At 45.5% G+C, this 21,955-nt stretch overlaps 1 protein-coding gene across 5 annotated transcripts in view; it reads left to right on the forward strand.

Annotated features, from left to right (window-relative positions):
- The window catches only part of RAB9A (RAB9A, member RAS oncogene family), a 57,202-nt gene that overhangs the window by 8,710 nt on the left and 26,537 nt on the right, over positions 1–21,955 (forward strand). Inside the window, exon 1 of one of the 5 annotated variants that reach the window (XM_039548021.1) lies at positions 8,861–8,999. The exons of 1 other annotated variant lie outside the window; for it this stretch is intronic. The gene's annotated coding sequence lies outside the window, so the exon portion shown is untranslated. Of the gene's footprint in view, positions 1–8,860; positions 9,000–9,301; positions 9,671–14,040; positions 14,060–21,955 lie in introns of those variants that run through there. 3 more of the 5 variants (XM_039548075.1, XM_039548042.1, XM_039548064.1) reach the window with 3 other exon arrangements.

The following is a 21,955-nucleotide window of genomic DNA, read 5'->3' on the forward strand; positions in this document are numbered from 1 at the left end:
GTTCTTGGCTATGTGGTACTGAGAGCTGCACTAAGGGCAGCATGGGCGGTAGTTAGAATGGCAAAGCAGCAGGTCAGTATGATTTCAGTCTGTGGGATAATATCTTAAAATTTAATGACAGGCTTCCGGACAAGGTAAAGCAGGAGTTCACAGCTGTAGTGCAGGAGGGCAAGTTAGTTGCCAGAACAACCTTGCAGACAAAAATAGATGCAGGGGACTCTTTGGCTCAAGCTATGGTTCCACCATCACTATGCTGTGCTCTTCATGGCTGTGGTCATCAGGTCTTCCCCTGAAGGTTCAACAAACCATCCAGGACGTCCCATTCAAAGGCCCCTTGCTCTTTTCCAAAAAGACTGACAGGAGGCTACAGGTCTTAAGGATTCAGGGGCATCCCTTAAGTCTCTGGGAATTTATTCAGCAGCAACAAAAATAAAGCCGTTCCAGCTGCAGCAGTCTCAACAGTTTCCACCTGTCATGCCTCGTACTCAGGACCAGTCCAGAAAGAGGAGAAGGAGTTACAAGAGGCGTACTCCACCTCCCTTCTCTTCTGCAGCTGTTGGTTCATCTCAGCAAGCTGGGCCCTCTAAACAAACCATTTTGACCATGTAATCGTGGTAACAGTGATTTAAATGGTCACCTTTCTTATACACACCATCACACCTGCTAGTTCCATCATAGTTCACCTAGTAACTATCTCAGTTTCCACCCTTCCATGGATAACTGCTTGCTTTTTTTTCAATTCTATGTCTATCAGGTTTCTGAAGGGTATGGACAGGTTATATTTACAGGCACACATCCCTGGTGGAACTTAAATTTAGTTCTAGCGAAGTTCCTGGGTCCCTGCTTTGAACTATTGGTGACCTGTTCTTTGTTGCACCTTTCCATGAAGGTGGCTTTTTTGGTTGCTATTACCTTGACTAGGAGAGTGGGGGAATTGCAAGCCTCAGTATCAGAACCTCCCAATATAATTTTCTTTAGAGGCAAGGTATACCTTTGACTTCACCTGAAGTTCCTGACTTTAGTGGCTTCCAATTTTCACATTAACCAAGCAATTTATGTACTGACTTTCTGTCCAAAGCCTCATTCGAATAAAAGAGCTTTGACTTTTTACCTGGATTGGATTAGGCCATTTAGATCTTTGTCACAATTGTTCCTTGTGTTTACAGACAGAGAGAAGGGCCATCCAGTGTCATTCTGAAGGATTTCTGCTTGGATTTCCAGCTGTATTCATTTATGCTACCAACTGGCTGATCTTGCACTCCAGAGTAGAGTGCTGGCCTATTCATCCAGGTCGCAGGCAGCTTCTGCAGCCTATGTGACTTGTGTGCCCATCTTGGACATTTGTAAGTTGGCAACCTGGTCATCAGTCCATACGTTTGTCTCTCACTACACCAGCTCTCATCAATCCAGAGATGATGCCAGATTTGGATGGGCAGTCCTGCAATCCTTATTCAAGTAGATTCCAAACCCACTTCCAGGTCACACTGCTTGTTAGTCACTTATGGTGGAATGGACATGTGCCATCACTGGAAGAAGAAGAAACAGTTACTAACCTTTTTCTGTAACTGTTGTTCCACAGCCCTTCCTCCTTCCCCTCTCTGTTTGAGTCTATCCAGTAGGAAAGAGGGGTTGAATTTAATTTTGTCCTGCCCATATCATCTACAAATGTTTACTCTGCCTTTCAGATGACTAGTTAAATTGTTATTTAAAACTAGCAATTATTGCATTACCTATTGGCCACCTCCCTACAACTCTGTTCACAATCCTTCAGGCATCTTCCATTCCATATATTCATATCCAGTCCTGTTTGAATTAAGAAATAAGATTTTGTGAGAAACTAACAAACACTTTACTCACTTGTGAACATGGAGATGCTGCTTCTTATGGTTCATTTAACTTTTCCTTTGGTTTTTAATTTGACAAGAGCTTTAGCAAAAAAAAAAGGAAAGTGATACAGGTGTGTGCATATCCCAAATGTGTGTGATACAGAAAAGGCGTGGTCTTAGTTTCAGTATGCGGTATTTTTCTCTGAGTGCAGTCTCTCAATAAGGGGCAAGGCCAGAGCACATGCTGTATTATTCATGCATAAGTGATGTAACAGAGCCAGTTATAATCTTAGACTGGATAAGACTGTATGCTTTGTTCTAAAATGAGCACCTGGATGGTGTACCTGGATATGAGCAGCTGTCAATCTGCAGCTATGGGTTGGGTGCTGTTTTGTTCCTTTCACTAGCTTATGGTACAGAAAGCCTATGTACCTTTCATATGGTGAATAAAAATACAGGAGCAAATTTCTTAAGGTCCAGATTCTACTTTCAGTTGTATGTGCAGAACACAGAATGATTTCAGTGCATACATTTGAGGACACAAGCCGTAAATCTTCATCTGCTCTAAGGTATGACCTAATTATATTTCCCATGAGCAATCATCATCCTCTTGTTTATAACACCATAACTATTTCTACTGCAACTATCTGTGTTGTTATAAACATGAATAACTATGGCTGTGGAATTGCTGAGCAAATGAGCTCTATGGCCCTGATCCTTATTCATATGCTTTACTTTAAGTATATATGTAGTTCCAGTCACATAACTATTTGCAAGATTATAGCTATTAGAGGCCATGATCATGATTTATGTATTTGTTAGTTTATTTATTGCCAATATCCTTTGCTATATAGGTCAAGAGAACAAAATACAGAAGATATATACTATAAGACAGTTTATATTAGGAATTTTATTTTTAAATAGAATGTTTAATATTTCCCAGCAGGTTTCAAAATCTCTTTCAGGCACAATAACTATTATTTAAAGTAATGTCTCAAAGAAAAAAGTGGCAGTTTCCAAACATACAAATGTTGTTGTTATGTTATATAACTTACAATGTAAGTTTCATTTTGAAAGATCCTAAACAAATCACAGGAATCATTTCCTTCATCACTGAAATGCAGCCTTTGCAAACAGTGGTCAAGACCTAGGTCTTACATTTTATCCAATATGGCACTTCCGCAGCACAACACCTCTTCATATTGTACTGTAATATTGGGTAAGCACTGACTCCAAGGGAAGAGTGCCAATTCAAAATCATTAAGAGCTTATTTTTCCACAAATTTTAAAATCCAGTTCAGTAAGTGGTCGTGAAAATCTTAGGGTTTTAAATGACAACTACAATACTATTAAATTCCAAATTCAACAAATTATTACTGTTATTTATTACTGTAGGGCCTAGGAGCCCTGGTCATGGACCATGATCTCATTTGTGCTAATTTTTGTGATTATGTGCTTAAGTCCATCCTTGTTTAGCAAGCACTTAAGCATGTGCTTAACTTTCAGTGAATTCAATGGGGCTTATGTATCTGCTCAAAGTTAAGCATGTGCTAAATAGAGATGGGCCTAGGCCAGGGGTCTCAAACACGCTCTTGCATGTGGCCCGCCAAGCTCCCCGTGCCTACCCGCGGGATTGCCCCCTGTGGCGCTGTGAGGCCTGCGCCGCTCTCTGAAGCAGCTTGGCAGCACATCCCTTCGAGGGGAGGGGGAAGGAGGCACAGGCACTCCTGATTGCCTCCTTCCAGGCACCGCCCCCCGCTGCTCCCATTGGCCGGGAATAGGGAACCGCGGCCAATGGGAGCTTCGTGGGAGGTACCTGGAGGGATGGCAAGAGCAGCAGACGCACAGAACCCTGAGCCCCTCCCCCTCCCCCAGGGGCTGCAGGGACACGGTTCCAGCTACTTCCTGGAACAGAGTGGCGCGGGGCCAGGACAGGCAGGGAGGGAGCCTGCCCTGGCCCCAGTGCGTGCCGCTGCCACCCTGAAGCCACTCTAGATAAGTGGTGCTGGGCTGGAGCTTGCACCCTGAACCCCTCCTGCACCCCAACTCCCTGCCCTGAGCCCCCTGCTGCACCCCGCACCCTTCCTGCACCCAACTCCCTGCCCTGAGCCCCCTGCAGCATCCCGCACCCCTCCTGCACCCAACTCCCTGCCCTGAGGCCCCTGCTGCACCCTGCAAAGCTCCTGTCCCTGCCCTGAGCCCCTACTGCACCCTGCACCCTTTCTGCACCCCCTGGGGCAGCGTTGGGGTGGGGACTTTGGAGAAGGGGTTGGAATGGGGCAGGGCCTAATGGAAGGGGTGGAGTGGGGGCGGGGCCAGAGGCAGCGAGGGGGTGGTGTCAGTGATGCGGCCCTCAGCTCAATGCACTAGTCCTCATGTGGCCCTCGTGGTCATTTGAGTTTGAGACCCCTGGCCTAGGCTCATCACATTCACCTGTACTTTCTATCTTGACTATGTTAATGATCTTGCAGCATTTACGTCTGCCACTAGCAGACGTCTATTCCTTTAGATAATGGAATGGTTCTTTTGTTAGGCCTTGACATTAATTGGATCCAAAATATTTTTGGAGATGGCTGTAAAAGTGGCGAATCCAATCACTAAAGTAAATGGAGTTTGTTTTATATAGCACGTGTTTCAAACACACTTTCTTTCAACCTGTAATCATGGACCTCAGTTGATGATATTGGGGACCTCTGTAAATATGTTCAAAAATTTTCAGGTTTCTGTTCCTGATTTAATTATTCACATTAGACCTGATTCTGTATTCCCATAAAAGGCTCACTGAGGCATTGCAGGAACAGGTCCATTATGAAAAGATTATTGTATAACTAATATGCTCAGATTTTTTTTCTGGCTATATAGTTTATTACTTAAAGAGACACTGTCAACTTTGTTTAAAATGACTAAATTAAAAAAAATCCAGTTTATGAAAGAGCACTCTATAAATAGCATGTTTTGACATTTGTTTTTGCCCTTCATTGGCATTTTCTGTAAATCCAAAATGCTCTGCAGCCATGCACCTGCTTATACAGGCCTAAGATGGAGAGAAAAATACAACTAATAATTAAAAAAAAAACCCTCTAAAAATGCCCCCAAATAGCTCTTCTGTATATTAAAGTTTTATGATTTCAAAGTTTGATAGCTGAGGGCAATCCAGGGCTAGAAGCAAACACTGTGTATCCTTTTGGAAAGGGGAGATTTTTGTCTTTCCAGTGCTATAAAACATCCCTTTACAGCTTGGAAAGGTTGACATAAATCGAGGATTCTTCCAACAAGTTGTCTGATGGATTGCCTGTTTGATAACCGTACCCCACTTTGTTTTTTCCTTAGTCCTGGGGGACACTCACTGTGATCTACTTATCCTAAAAGTGGGACTCTTGTGCTGAATATGTTTCATGAAGAAGAGCTATCAGCACTAGCTGCCTTTACAGGGACTGCTCTCAAGAAATGTCATAAAATGTGTAGTTAGATAATAAAATTAATCAAAAACCCTCACAGTGTTTCTTCATCTCATGAAATACTGTTTTGTTGTACTTGATGTATCTGTCCTATCCTGGCCTCCCACATTCCTAATCAATTCTTTCCTGAGTATGATTAGAGAGAATAGCATATATATACACCAATAATTCTGCCAGCACCTCCTGCCATCATCTTTGAGGTTCCTTATAGATGAATATTTAATTGTTTTAAAGTGAAAACAGAGACACACCCCTTTCCTGCTAAAGGCATTTCTATAAGTATTTCCCTGGTAGTATTAGCATTTTCAGCTCTCTAACACAGTGACGGCAAACATTTTAAAATCCCATCTATAGCTGGGCAACCCAACAATAATTCCAGAGCACTAGATAAGTTGTGATGATAGAGACACAGATGTCACTCAGTCATTCTACTCTTCCTGCCAATTCAGTTCTTATGAAAATGCAAGGATACTAAAATTTACAAGATGCCTACTCTCTGAGCTCATATTCCTGTCTGTTTGAATATATTGCCTGCTTACAGGACTGTTACTGGCAGGAAGAGCAGAAAGATAGAGATGTGCACACAGATGTCTTTGAGTACTACTACCTACTGAATCAAATAGCGTCCCTTTTTCTGCCTTCTGATGTGTTACTTGAGATTCCCCCACTTCCTATACCTCCTTTTTAGTTCCCTCCACCATTCCCCCCAAATCCCAATGGTGTAGCCACCTCTTTCTGACCAAGAAGAGCGAATGTGTCTCCTTTTTGTGTCCACAATTGCAGCTCCAGCCAGTGGCCACGGGATTTCTCAACAGAGACAAAAGGTTCTCTCACCCTCATAGGCTGAGCAGATTGCCTCTGGATTGCTTTCTAATTCTGTCAACCTCACAAACTAGGAGCCAAGCATTTGATCCAAACTGTGATGACTGCAGCAGTTCGGTGTACTACGACCGGATTAGTAAATGAGTTAGTCCATGATCTTTAGTTTTTATGCTCTGCAGAAGTTGATTGGTGACTTCTGGGCAGGTTTGTCAGAGTATCTTCTTTTGAAAAAGTTAGTAAGGAAATGTTAAGCAGGGATATGGTTTTTGAGATACAAGTGTTTAAAACAAGAATATGGTATTCAGCCTTTGTGGCAACTAAGAATGTTTAGCAACCCGATTTATTGCAACCCAAATTCTGAATTGCCTTTATAAAATTCCTGACCAGCCCCCTAACAATGGCCCTGTTCACCTTTGAGTACAAAATCATGCTGGCTACAACTGTTTGCATGGGAGTTGTGCATGACAACTATATTGCATGGTAAACCCAGTTGTTACATCTTGCCTAAAATTAGACTAGAGGCTCTTTGGGACAGTGATTTCCACCCCCCCCTTTTTTTTTAAGCACAATGCAGCCCTAATTGTCTAATGTTTTTGAAGGTAGGTGTGTAACATATTCAAAGCCTGACTGATCTCTCATTAGCATCACTGGGGGGTCATGCTATGGAGAGTGCTACTGTTAGAGGCCAAACAGGTCAATGCCTTTTGTGTGATACAAATAACAGTCCCTGTCCTAAAGTGATTACAGTCTAAAACATAAGACGCTGGGTGGGAGACAAACAAGCAGAGCACAGTGGGGTGTGAGGAAGACAGGATAACAAAATAAGCGGGGAAAGACCTGTGGCCTGATACCCTGATGATACAACTCTGGAGTGCCCACAGAGCCAGAATTCAAGACTAGAGTGAAGGTGAGCCCATTTCATCCTGAATTACAATTGAGCACAAGAGAAATAAGAATTTTAATCTGAGTGCCAGGCTGCTGCTTCTGGGTTGCTGATGACTCAATGTGTTTTTCCTCAACAAAGATAAAAGTCTGCAAACCTTTTTTATTTTAGAAAAAAACATTCATTGAAGTGATTCAGGTATAGGAAATGGTCTGACAACAGAGACAGAGCAAAAGATATAGCATAAAAGTGCTGCGTCACCCTCACAGAAAGATCAGGGCAATTAGGAGAACAGGAGTCTGTACAAAGGCAGTTGTAAAAGTAAAGCAATCGAGACAGTGTGACTGGGATGCCTCCCCATTACTCATGACCCATATGGTCTGGTAGTCAGGATAGGATCTTCCCCTCCTTCAGTGGCCTGTATGACTGCTTCTCATGGACTGATCTGGAGGCTCCACGCAGCTGCTGTGCTCTGCTATGGCCTTAGCCTTGGTGCTGCTGCAACCTCCAAAAGCAGGGAACAAGACCTTGGAAAATGGAGCAGTTCTGGCACCCTCCAATGACAGCCTGAATTGCAGTGTGAGGGCGGGGGCTGCTGTGTGAATGGGGGGAGGGTAGAAGGAGTGTGTGCATGGGGTGAAGGGACACACAGGGGTGAAAGTAACTCACAGGACTTACGGGTACTGCCAGAGTCCTGAGCGGGGCAAGGCCTCATCGGGAAAAGGTGTGGCCTCTCAAGATTTAAAGGCCCTGGGGCACCAGCTGTGGCTGGGAGACCCATGGCCTTTAAATCAACCAGGGGCTCCCAGCTGAAGAGGTGGCTGGGAGCCTCCCTGGGCTCAGGGGCAAATTAAAGGGCCGGGGGTTCCAGACGCTGGGGGGAACCCCGAGCTTTGCAGGGCTGGGGCAGGGATTTAAAGGGCCCAGAGCTCCTGCCGCTGAGGGGAGCCCCGAGCCCTTTAAATCCTGGCCCCAGCCCGGCTGCCAGAGCCAGGGCCGGGATTCAAAGGGCTCTGGGCTGCCCGCAGCCCCAGGGAGCTCTGAGCCCTTTAAATCCTGACTCCAGCCCGGCCGCCGGAGCCACTGCCAGGATTCAAAGGGCTCCGGGCTGTGCGCAGCAGCAGGGAGCTCTGAGCCCTTTAAATCTCAGCCGCGGCCGGGATTCAAAGGGCTCTGGGCTGCCTGCAGCTGCTGTGGAAGCCGGTGCAGTCCAGCATGGCGTACTGGCTCTTGCTGGTATGCTGTGCCGGACCCGCTTACTTTCGCCTCTGGGGACACAGTGCCCCTTAGGGGAGGGCATGTGTATGTGGAGGGAGCTGGGGGGCAGCTTGGGCTGCTGGGGGGAAGAGGATCTAGTAGCGAGAGGTGTGCGCGGTGGTGGGGGCCATGGGATAGAGGAAGGCAATGGGTGGTAGGTGTGAGGGGGGAACAAGAGCGTCGTTTCCTTGGGGCATCACACGGGCCATGGCTGGGAACCTGCCGGGGTGCAGAGCTGAGCCCAGGCGTCCCGTGGGGGCCTGGGTGTGGGAGGGGTAGCTCAGTGGTTTGAGCATTGGCCTGCTAACCCAGGGTTGTGAGTTCAGTCCTGGAGGGGGCCATGTAGGGATCTGGGGCCAAACCAGCCTGGGGGCTGGTCCCGCTCTGAGCAGGGGGTTGGACTAAATGACTCCTGAGCTCCCCTCTAGCCCTGACAGTCTAGGAGTCCAGGAGCCTGCGGCGGATGTGGGGGAGTGGGGCGGGGCACCGTCAGGAGGGCACCAATTACCGCAGTTTGGGGGCGGAGCCTCCTGCCAGAGTGGCGCGCGGGCCCCTCCCACAGCAGCGCCCCAGCCCGGGCGGGGGGTGAGCGCGGGGGGCGGGGTCTGGGGGCCGGCCCGGGTCACATGACCTAGAGGCACCACCTCCCCCGCCGCCATGTTGTTTCTACCTCCCCTACCAGCTGGTGGCTGCAGCGGCGGGACGGGAGCTGCGCAGCCCCGGCTCCGACAGCAGCGGCGCCTCCCCCGGCAGGTAACGGCGCGCGCGGAGCTTCGTCTCGAGCCGGGGCGGGGGCTGAGCGCGCGGGGCGGCCCGGCCCGGCAGGTGCAGGCGGCCGCTCCCCCCCCCCCCGCGGGGTTCGCTCCTGGCCCCGGGCGCTGCGGGCCGGGGGTGCCTGCGCCAGTCGCTGCCTCCCGGCGCGGCGCGGCGCTCGGGCGGTGTCTGCGCTCGCGGCCTGCCGGGGCCGGGAGGGGAGGAGGAGGGAGCCCCCCCCTCCCCACCTCACCCCACCTCTCATTTGCTCTTTCCGGGCCTGGCTTGTGGCGCCGGGCCCGGGGTGAAGGGCGCTGCGGGGGCCGGGGGCGCTGGCTGAGCGCACAGGCCCTGGAAACAAGAAAAACAAGATGGGGACTGAGAGTCAAGCTGCTGCTCAAACTGCTTGTGAGCTGTAATGAAATGTGGCGTGATTAGAGATCGCGTGACTGTGGGACAGATCCCTTTACCTCCGGGGCGCTTTCTCAGCCCGTCACAGGCTCGCTCGGCTTCTGCGGGGTTTGTTCCCTGGCTCTTAGCACCTCTCGAAGGGATTTTCCTGTCGTCCGACTGAGAAGGAAGACAGACTTTGGTCCCCTAAACAGTGTGGTTTGAAAAGCTACTTTTCCCCCAAGTAACTGTAAGGGCAAGTCTAACAAGGCTGATCTTAAGTAGGTAATTACCGAGATGGGGAAATTCCAGTAGCTTACATGCTAGGGGCAGGCGTGACGCTCCCTAGCTAGACTGGGACATACAACTTCAATTTTTGGTGATTTGTAAGCTTTCATTTAAAAAAATCCCTTTCCAAATGTAAGAATGTAGTGTCCTCTTTCTGACTCTGCATACACTTAAAACCCCAGTAACAATTTCACTGCTGTTCAAAATCCAGTGTCAAGTACTGAATCTGCCAGCATCCACTTTGGTTTCACATTTAAATGATGTCACTTTCATACTAGTGCTGCTTCAGAAACCTGTGAGCATCTGTAGAGGCAAGCACTGGAGAGGGAGTTGCTCACAGGATTCATATAACAGGCATCACTGTAGCATCTAACAGTATAATAGGTAAACTAGATTTACATTTAATTATCCATGTTGGTGTCACAGAAAATTTGGTCTTCACCCTTCCCAGTTCCTATGGAGTTCTGTTTGCTTTTTAAAATACACTTCTTTTATAAAAGGAAAGCTTTAGCTAATAGGTAGGTCTTGTGATAAGTACTAAAAGTGGTTAGGATATGTGTATGGTTCAGCAAATAACTTTTACTTTGACCTGTGAGCCCTCATCTTCGCAACTGATGTGCAGAATGTAATCATGACCAGTGCAAACTCTGCATTTATTGTAATTCAGATACCTTAGGTGATCCCATAAGTGCTGTTTGTTGCCACTAGAGAGAGACAAGATAGTTAGTATACCAAAAGTTGCTATATGCATCAGTTTCTACTCAAGTTCAGTTTGCTCTAGAGTTTCATTAACTAAACACAGTAGTAAGCTACCATTGGCTTGTTATTGGGTAAACCATTCACTCAACTATGATGAGGATTGGTCTACAGGTCGTAGTGGGAGGAGCAAGGGTGCAGAACTGCTATCTAATGCAGTGGTTCTCAAACTAGATCCTGACTCCAAAGTGGGTCCTGAGTTCATCTTAATGGGGTTGCCAGGGCCGATGTTAGACGCACTATGGTCTGGGGCTGAAGCAGAAACCTGAGCAATTTAGCATCGTGAGGCCCTGGGCAATTGCCCTGCTTGCCACCTCCTAACACCAGCTCTGAATCTAGAGCAGGCTTGTACAACTTGTAAAGGGGTGAGGGCCATATTACTCCAAAGAAAACAGCTGAGGGCTGGAACCCGCTCCCCCCCGAAACACAACAACACACACCCCAGTGCTGCCTGCCCCGCAGAAATGTACCCTCCTTCCCCAGCGTCGCGCCCTGCCCCCCTTTACTTTAGTAACCGTATCATTCTCAGTGCTCACTTTCTTGAAAATTTGCTGTTCTCCCCTAAGGTTTTTCACTAAACTGGCTGCTTTCATTATTTTTTCATTTGGGTTCAATTTGGCGAGATTGGGATGTTTAGTTTCAAAGTGCCACCGAAGGTTGTATTCTTTCGGAACGGCTAACGTTTCACAACACATGAGGCACAGTATTTTGTCTTTGGAAACAGTACATAAGTATTTATTAATCCATTCAGTGTTGAAAACTCTGTGCTCTGATTCTGTTTTTCTCTTTTTCTTTTCACTCATGGTATCCATTATGAAGCTCAAGATTTTGTTGAATAAATTCACACACCAGGGAAACACTCACAGTCTCACACTCACAGAGAAGAGCTATCTCACCGCGTATGGCACACTAGGAGGGCACTGACAGTGTGTGGAAGCCTGTAGTGTAGAGAGGGAAGAAACAGCATGCATAGGGTGACCAGATCACAGCAGTAAAATAGGACCCACCCCCTCCCCGCTCAGTCCCACCATCATACCTCTCTTCACCCCCTTGACCCTCTGCTGGCTTGCTGCGTCCCTCCTAGTAAGTCCCCCATCCATCACTCGCCTCCTTTCACCTCCTCTCTCCCTGCCAGAAACCCCCATGTCCACCCCTAGAACCTCTGCTGGCTCACTGCTTGCCTCTTTGCCCACCCGCTCGCCTCCCACTCGCGCCCCCCCCCCCCAAAATAAAGCCTCATTCAGTGACTCACACAGCAGTCAGTCAATGCAGTTGTAGATAGATCTCTGCATTATGCATTTTTGTATAATTTTTATATGACTTTAACATATTACCAAGGTTCAATACATAGGGGGCCCCTGAGGTAGTATAATTAAGGGTAAAAGAAAAATGTCTTTTTGCTAGAAGTAGAGTAAGATCTTTCCCCCACTTTGTAATCAATTGCCCTGTTGAATGAGTGAGGTGTGAATGAGGAAGGCATGGAAGGCAGCACCTCCAGACATATGCAAACCTTGGAGAGGGGATGGGAGCCAGACCAGATCAGGCCCAATGCTGCTATAGAGATGCTCACCCGGATGTAATGGGCCAGTGGTAGCCACTCCATAGTTCAGACTGATCCTAACTTACAACTAAGATCCATTTTTAACTTCTATGTAACTTCTCCAAAAAATTACTAGATCTCCTGAGCTCTGCTATGCCAGGTAGGATTTGTCTTGGAGGTTTGGTAACCTTCAGAAAAGAGGTTTTGCAACTAAGGTATTTCAGAAATATCCATCATTCCCTTTCTGAACATTTTCCTAGCTTCCTACCCCCAAAATGGCTTGGCCCCAAACACCAGGTGTCTGGCTGAGTCACATGGGGGCCTCTGGGTGTTACTGGGGGAGAGCTGGGGGATCACAAAGACCTGTGTCATGTTTATAACGTTGACTCTGTACATTATTTAAACTGCCCTTCTGCTGAGTCCTGGCTCTGTGTCAAGGGCTGCTCTGCAGAGGAAGAGGTGGGGGCCTGGATCAGGTGGGATGTGGCTAGGATTCTTGGGGTGGGGAGGGGGACAGGGCAGGGAAGGCGGAATGGTGAGGAACAGGAAAGAATGATATGGCTGTGGGGTTGGATCCCTGAACTGTTCATTTCTAGACTGTGCTGCCTTTGGGATTTTAGGGAAGCTGTCGAGTATTTGTAAGTGAGATTTGTTAATGGGCTTTTAACTGGGCTCCTCTAAAATTTACAGCTTAACTCTCCAGCTAATGAAGTGGTTTGGATTTATGTGCGGTATGTCATAGTTCTCTCTTCTCTAACACGAGGATGGACATTTGATTTGATCCTGTCCTCACTTTGCCTTTGCACTGCTGGGGACAGACTCAGCTGCACAGGTTCCCAAAATGTGATGGGATTGAGTTCAGAGAGGTGGGTGTGTGCACATGGAGCCAGCTTCTTCTGACTGCGAGATAGAAAGAAGCTAAATATACATTTTAAACATCCTCCTAAGGTGGCTTTTCCATGGAAGCAGTTGCTGCAGTGACGACAGGCACATCAACCCGTGAGGCAGTCCCTGCATTCACCAGTTTTCCACAGTATGAAAAAGTTGAAGAACCCCTGATCCAAACACAGCAGCCTATCTGGTCCTGGGATTAGCAGTGATTCCCTGCAGAGACCGTCAAGCCTTAATGACCCAGTTTTCTTTACCACCCTGGGGCAGTTACTTGAACATTTGGGACTGTCGGGGACCTCTCCCAATTGCCCCCCCACCACTGCCTGCCTGCTCGGCTCCTTGCACGCTCTCTCCCCACCTCTGGCTCACCTACTCACCCCCCGCCACTGCCCACCCGCTTGCCTCCTCAGCTCCCCTCCCCTACTGCTGGCTCACCTGCCCACCCGCTTGACTTTCAGCCCACCCTCCCCTGCCACTGGCTCACCTGCCCCCCCCCCCCGCCCTCTTGCCTCTTCAGCCCCGCCCCCGCTGCTGGCTCACCTGCCTGCCTGCTCACTGCCGCAGCCCTCCACCACCAGCTCACCAGCCCTGCCCCCCCACACCACTCAGGACCCCCCAGCTCACTTGCCTGGCCTCTTACCTTCTTCCGCTGGCTCACCCTCACTCTCCAGCCTTCTACTGGCCCCTTCACCACCCCGCCCGCCGGCCAGCCGTTGGCTTGCCTACTCACCCCCTGTGGGCCACACAGTGAGCTCACCTCCCCTCCCCCACACGGGCCGCATGTTGTGCAGGCCTGTTCTAGAGCAACACAGTGCATGGGGGTGTGCAGTAATTTTGTTGTCAGAAGGGCGTTACAGTGCAATTAAATTTGAGAAACGCTGATCTAGCTGATAGAGAGCACTGTGTTAGCCAGAGTTACTAGGAAAAGAAAATGACATCCCAGGGCAAGAAATTATCAGGCACAGAGAGAATCTGCTGATGTGTGGGTAGCAGCAGGGTGGAGGCAGCTGCTGAGAAGTGGACTGCAAAGGGACCACCAGGTAGCAGGTCTCATTGATGGCTGTAGATAGAGCTTAGGAGATCTGAGGTCAGGTGGAGCTGTCCTAGAAGAAATGGTTGTATGGTAGGGCTGAGGAAGGTAAGACTTCCCAGTCAGGAGGTAGCTGTGCAGCCACATGGAATGGGAGATGGCCAGGTGAGCCCTGAAAAGTAATTGTAACCAACAGAGGTAATAGGAATGAGTGGGCAGGGTAGCTGGGTCATAATCAGCTGAGAGCAGGGAACAATACAGAGAAGAAACCACACTAGAGTTGCCATAGGAGAGGCTCAGGTAGCCTGTCACACATGTGATAAGCTGTCCAGCAGAGCATGTGAACTATCAGTACAGCAAGCTGACCAGTGAATTGTACCCAGGGATGAAGCTAGATTAAATCTGAAACCAAGGGCCTATAGCATTGTCTGCAAACTATTTTGCACTTGTTTAATTAAATCAAGTTAGTTAAAAATCTGTGTGGATGCTGTTGTTTGTTACCTTAAACCTGTTCCTAACTGATATAAGAAACTGAAATAAGGGCTACACATGGAGCTATTTGGGAATAGTTATTCCTGAACAATTCTGTGTGGACGCTCTTAATCTGGAATGTGTGCCCACACAAGGAGTTATTCTAGAATAGATAATTAAAATTGAAGTAGGCTGTGGATTTAAATAGCTTTTAAGTGTAGACAAAGCCCTAAGTGTCCACAAAGTCTTCTGTACAAGTTTTAACTAAATCGGTTTAAAGTAATATCTTTAGTTAAACTTGTGCAACTTTGTAGACTAGCCCTAAAACTGAATCTTCTTTAAAGAGAGGAGTGGACATACAGGGGACTGGTAGCCCTGAAGGATAAGCTTTGTATCAACTTTTTGCAGTATTCATAAGGGCAGCATTTGGAAATTTTCTTTTGTAACTAACCGCTCAGGGTATGTCTACACAATGGGGACTGTACAGGCATAACTATGACACTGCAGCTATGCCGGCATAACCCCGTAGCATAGATGCAGCTCACACCAACTGAAGGAATTTTTTTGTAGGAACACCATCTCCCTGATTGACAGTAAACTAGACTGATGGAAGCATTCTTTTGTCAACATAGCTGCATCTACACTGAGTGTTAGGATGTCATAGCCATGTTGGTCAGGGTTTCGATTTTTCACACTTCTGACCAACGTAGCTAGGTTGACCTAAATTTTAAGTGTAGACTAGCCTAAAGCTTGAGTCTAGTATATTTGCAGAACTTACTTGCTTACTTACCTGCCTGTTAGGACTCCTCCTTTAGTTACTGGAATTGTGTGTGTTTATTTGGAACCTACTGGTATCTAGAGTCCATAGAACCTAGTGGTTGAAGAGCCTTCAGGCTTGAGGTATGCAGAGGACTGCTAAATTCTAAAAAGGATTTGATGTACTACAACTCTCAGGGTATGGCTACACTGGTGAGTTGCAGTGCTGGAAAGCCTCCACCAGTGCTGCAATTAGTAAGTGGCCACACCTGCAGGGCACTTCCAGCGCTGCAACTCCCTGGCTGCAGCGCTGGCCGTACACCTCACTCAGCATGGGGAATAAGGATTCCAGCACTGGTCAAGTGTGGCCACACACCAGCGCTGTGATTGGCCTCCAGGGTATAAGGATGTATCCCAGAATGCTTTTATAAATTACTCTCTTTGTTTTGTTATGCAGCCTCTCTTTGTTTTGTTGTGAACTCTGAGCTGGAGCTCCGTAGCTCCATTGATCCTGGAGCTGTTTGTCTACAAACACAGCTCCTGTTTGCTGTGATCAATCTGTGAACAATCAAGTGAGATAATGAGGCAGGCAGGGAGTGAGTGTTTGCTTGACAGAAACAGCGGGGGCAGAGGGGAGAAAGGGAGTCGTGTTGGCTGCAGGCTGTTTGCAGTTAAGAGTTAAAGGTAAGGGATCGGGAACATGTTCTGATTTTTCAAGACAGGAAGCTAACACACAGTGTTGGCTCCAAAAGTCCACTCTCTCTCTCTCCCCCCTGCTCCCTGTCACACTACGCCCCACCCCACCCCCCTCTTTTGAAAAGCACCGTTGCTGCCACTTGAATGCTGGGATAGCTGCCCATAATGCATCACTGCCAACAGCGCTGCAAATGTGGCCACACACCAGCGCTGGTAGCTGTGAGTGTGACCACACACCAGCGCTGGCCCTGCACAGCTGGATGACCAGCGCTGCAACTACCAGCGCTGCGGATTTGTAAGTGTAGCCATACCCTCAGAGATAAACGGCAGAAGAATCTATTATATTATGCCATGCTACAGTTCTTCAGTGAGAATCATGTATTGAGGGAAAGGACACTGCACCAAGGCTACTATAGACCTTACAGAGTCACGGCTGTACTGCTACAGGTGTGCTGCTGTAAGATCTCCCATGTAGCTGCTCTATGCTAGTGAGAGAGAGCTTTCCTGCCAGCATAATTAAATCACCCCCAACAAAGTGGCAGTAGAGTCTCGCCTGCTGACATAACACTGTCCGCACCAGCACTTTTGTTGGTGAAACTTATGTCAGTCAGGGAAGGGAGGTTCACACCCCTGACCACCAAAAGTTTTATGAACAAAAGTGCTATTGTTGACAGCCTAAGAGTGAAGATAGCTAGTTTCTGTTGGCATTTATGACGTGGACTTCCTGTGGAACCTCAAAGAAGTTGCTGAACCTTTCTGTCCTTCAGTTTCCTTTAAACATACTTGAAAATTGTGAGGGGAAATGGCTCTTAGCTGAACCACTTTAAATGCATGTAAGGTGTTAACTATTTAACATTTCAGCTTTCCCTTGCAGATTTTTCTTGGTGTGCCTCTTTACCTCTGAGCTTCTTGCAATCTTTGACTTTGAAATGCAAACTGACTTTTAGAGCAGCCATTTAAACAGTGCAGTTCTTACTTAGCTTAAAATTATAAGCACATAATTGGCTGAAGTGTAAGACAGTTACTTTTAAAAGCATAAAACTTGGATTGAGCTCAGTAAGGTAATGGGTTAAATCATTCCTTCTCTCCTACAGTGCTAAAGGATCATTAATTTAATACAGAGAAAGACAAGGTGGGTGATAATACCTTTTGTTGGACCAACTTCTGTTAGTGAGAGAAACAAGCTTTTTAGCTTACTCAAAAACAAAACAAAAACCTGAAAGGAGTTCCAGATACCTACTGATCCTGGGGAGTAGAGGGGTGTCTTAGGCAATTTTTGTGGTTTCAGAGTTACTTTTGTATTTTTTTTTACAGTGTCTTTTCTCTCTTCTGTTGCTGTCTGAATGTAACCCTCTCTCTCAAACACAAGAACTATACTTTGATTTAACATGGAAATGGCCTAGACAAAGTGTTGTCAAAGGCATTTCCCATCCTTGTATTTAAGTTTTATGTGGTATAACAGTAGTAGGTAATTTTTTTCAGACAAAATTATTTTAAGTTGTCAGTGTCTCTTTAAACTATTGACTATCCTACCTTGTATGAAGCTTTACACTATAGATCATGAATAACATGTTTCAAACTAATATTGTATGGATATATTAAAAATTTAATTAAGAATTCATGAATTCTGAAGTTCCGTTTAAATGAGATTTGGCAGAAAAACATGAACACTTCAGGAAGAATGCTCTTTGAGTGTTCACCATTTGAAAAGGTTTTATAATTTTGAAAATAAACTAAATTTTTTCTTAAATGTTTAATGGGGCTTGGTAAAGACAATCGTCTGATGCAGTCTTGAATATGATGGCTCTAAATAACTGTTTGACTCAACCTGGATACAAAACCATTACCTGTAATTAGAACATGTTTGCAGTTCAATTTGTTATAAATGAAAAGCAAAAACAAACACTTCTCTCAAAAGCTATTTTAGCCACCCAAATCTTTTAACTCTTCAACGCCTGCATACCATCTTTATTTTTCTGTAGTATAACTTCCGTGCATATCTTAAGGGGAACTTGTGGCTTTAATTTTTCCTGTTCATGTTTTCATATCGCTGACTTGCTAAAAGGGGCAGACAAAGGTTTTATTTAGTCAGAAATGTAAATATGTTCTAGCTCTGTATATAGATTCTTTTGAAAATACTGTTTTTCTTTGCCTATTTCTACATGAAGATCATGACTGCTTAAAAAAAATCGTACTGTAGCACTGCTTCATTTGTAAAGCCTTTTAAAAAGCATTCTAGTTTATGTGCCATAGTTGCTTGGAAAATATAGAGGGACTCATGGACTGAGAACATTTGGAATTGTATTGATGCTCTTTCACTGACATTCACAATCTTACTGGGATTTTGAATTGGTTCAGGTCTAGTATATTAGCTTTATGGAGTTACTCACAAACATATTAAATCATTGTTTTTCTGTTCATTTGAAAATTCTATTCTTCATATAACGTTGTCCTTGCAGTGTATTAGTAGAGTATAGGTGCATGTCTCTAATCCTATGTATTCTGCAGCAAGGCTTGAAAAATGTACCTGGTACCTACTATCCATATCATGATATGAAAGATGGAGTTTGGGGAAATTGTGTCCGTTTTCCAACTTCATTCATCACTAATATGCAGGAGGATATTTTAAAGTCTTGGTTGAGAGGCATGAAGCTGAAAGTACTCTTAGGCTTTGGCTACACTTACACTTCAAAGCGCTAAGTGTAGTCAAAGCGCCAGCGCTGGGAGAAAGCTCTCCCAGCGCTGTCCGTACTCCACCTCCCTGTGGGGAATAACGTACAGCGCTGGGAGCCACGCTCCAGCACTGGGGCTTTGACCACTTTGGCGCTTTGCAGCGCCGCAATTTGCAGCGCTGGAGAGGGTGTGTTTTCACACCCTGCTGCAGCGCTGCAAATTTGTAAGTGTAGCCAAGCCCTCAGTGTACCAATAGCCAAGAATCTATTCCTGGGATAGCTTATTGCTGTTGGGCTGTGGCTATAAGCATTATGGCTTATGGTTATAAGTATCATTATTTAAAAAAAATCAAAATAAAAGGGGCTGGGGAGGCTAATAAGGTATTTCCAATTAGAAAAATAGTTCACAGTAGAAGGGTTAGAGAACATTGTAGGGGAAAGGGTTATAATAATTAGAGCTGGCCAAAATTTGGAAGTCCAGGTTCCTGGGAAATGTCAACATTTTGAAATTTCTTGTGACATGGAGATTCTGAAAAAAAAAACATTTAGAAGATTAAAACTGTTGCCATGTGGGCTGCCCCAGGACCTAGGGGGCCTGGGATCCCAGAGCTTCTAAACTCCGGGGCTAACTGGCTCCTAGTGCTGTCTGACTCCTGCAGCCTGGGGAGCCTGCTGGCATGGGAGTCCAGCTCAGTGGCAGGGAGTCTGGAAGCCCTGAGAGCTGCAGCATGGGTTGGGGCTCTCGGGGCTTCTGGATCCATGCTGCAGTGCTGGGAGCCTAGACCCTGAGAGCTTGACCCAGTCTCCCAGTTCTGGCAGGAGGGAGCCTAGAAGCCCCAGAAGCCACAGCTGAGCTGTTGCTTAGGAATTCCAGGCTCCCAGCTGCATGATGGGGAGCTTGGAAAGCCTGAAACACCTGCTCAAGTTGCCATTTTCAGGGCTTCCAGGCACCCTTGTGCAGAGCTCAGAGCCAAACTCCAGTTCAAGCCAGGGCTTCCAGGCTCTACTGCAGGGACTCTAGAAGCCTCACCATGGAGCAGATTGCATTGTGGAGCTGCTTTGGATTGCAGATTCCTGATACCCACATGAGCCAGCTGGGAATCAGGCATGGTTCCATCAAAACCCTGCCTGCAATTCAAAGAAAATTTACTGAACCTGAAATGTTTTTCCATGAAACATGTCAGGTTCCATGAATCAGCATTTTGCAGTGAAACTTTCACCTGAAAATTTCAGATCTGCTCTAGTTATAGACACATTTTTCTAGTCTATTCTTGTATTTTGAATATGTTTAAAAACGTAATTAAAGGGTCACACTTGGGACCCCATCTCCCTCCTTTCAGTAATAGTGGGTTCCAATTATAACTCTCACCTTAGTTCAGGGCCCTGAACTAGTCTGTTGCAAATAAATAAATAAATTGAGGGCCACAAGCTGCCACATTTTTTCCCTAGAGCCCCACCTCCTGCTACCCCTTTTACTCAGAAAGTCCAAGTTTAAATTGGTCCGGACACCTGTGAAGCTTGGTGGTTTCCTTGGCTCTACTCACATTATAACTTTTAACTGAAATTGTAATCAGTTAATGGCATAGTGGACTATAAACACAGTTGCCTTTACATACCACATTATTGTTAGTATTATAGTTAGTGTTTTGCTCCAGACAAAGGCTCAGCAAGGCACACAGTTGTCTTCCTGCAGGATAAAAATTGATGATTTAAACACTTTTTTTTATTTTATAATTTATTTAAATACATTTTAAAAAATAAACCTATGTAAAATGATTAAAGCTGTGTAAGGCCTAAATTTACAATAATCTATTAAAATAATTAAATATGAGGTCACAGATATGTACTGCTCAGTTTTAAAGATCTCAGACCATTGAACTTGTGGAAGTCACTAAACCAGCTTTTGAACTAGTATTCTCCTCTGTGGCTGCAGAGAGAATTTTTTTCTCCACTTCAGTTTATTCAACTAGTTCATTTCATTGGTTAGTTCATTCAGAATTAAGAAATTGAGTGAGAATTGAAAAAGCAGGGAAGTGTTTTTCTTCCAAAATATATGAATAAAAACTAGGTGTGAGGATAAGAACTACTGATTTAATAGCTGAAGGACATGATGACCAGAAACAATCAGTTCAGTTCACTACCTACAGATAATGCTTCCTTTGTTTAATAAATCAATTAGTTTTAAAGGTAAAGTATGTTTTCATACATTTTTCTTATGTATCCAGCACATTTAAGGTAGTTTAATTTAATACAAAAATAAAATCCTTTTTTGCACACTTTAATTGTATTCCAATTTCCATCCAAATAGAACTTGACACAAATCATTAGCAAAAAATTAATCTAGTATATAAGAAATGCATCATTCAGCATTTTCTAATATAAAAATGGAAACATTAAGAATCTAACTGTGCATTAAGACATATAATTACTTAAAAAAAAGAACTAGGAGTACTTGTGGCACCTTAGAGACTAAAAAAATTATTTGGGCATAAGCTTTCGTGAGCTAAAACCCAGTTCATCAGATGCATGAAGTGGAAAATACAGTAGGAAGATATATATACACAGAGAACATGAAAAATGGGTGTTGCCATACCAACTACAATGAGACTAATCAATTAAGGTGGGCTAGTAGCAACAGGAGAAAAAAAAACTTTTGTAGTGATAATAAGGATGGCCCATTTCCAACAGTTTACAAGAAGGTCTGAGTAACAGTAGGGGAAAAAATTAGCATGGGGAAATAGTCTCTGATGGTGTGGCTGATGTGATTAGGTCCTAAGATGGTGTTCCTTGAATAGATATGTGGACAGAGTTGGCAACCGGCTTTGTTGCAAGGATAGGTTCCTGAATGATGATCCCTCACGCTCACAGGTCTTGGGAGACAAGCCAGTCCTCGCTTACAGACAGCCCCCATCCTGAAGCAAATACTCACCAGCAACCATACAACAAAAACACTAATCTAGGAACCTGCAAATCAACATGTTTTAATGGTTACCAGCCAATGAGAATCAACCTTTCTTTAGGAAAGAAAACCCTAAAAAGTACAATTGGAAACAAGATTAAAAACTATTTAAATTGTTTTCTGCTTGCCTGTTTAAGTCGGTGATTTAAATTGACCCACCCTGTCTTCCTGCTGCCTTATTTTCTGGCCATGGGATTAGAGGGCCTATGTAATCAGCTGTGTGGTTGGACATCCAACAGTGCATTGTTTCATGTGCTGATGGTGCTCTATACACACACCCTCCCTGCATTCTATTCTCTGCAGGGATGGTATGGGATAGCTGCTCTCTTTTTCAGTTAGAATGCACTGATATGAACATGATTAGGCAGCATGGTAGATGTGGAAACAAATATTATTTATCTGTATTGTAGCCATATCTGTAGTCCCCAAACAAAATTTGATGAGCTATTATGCTAGATGCTGTACAAAATGCATACTTGTCAGCCACAATTTGATGAAAAGTGGGCA

This window comes from Mauremys reevesii, linkage group 1, assembly GCF_016161935.1.
Source record: "Mauremys reevesii isolate NIE-2019 linkage group 1, ASM1616193v1, whole genome shotgun sequence".
Taxonomy (NCBI): domain Eukaryota; kingdom Metazoa; phylum Chordata; order Testudines; family Geoemydidae; genus Mauremys; species Mauremys reevesii.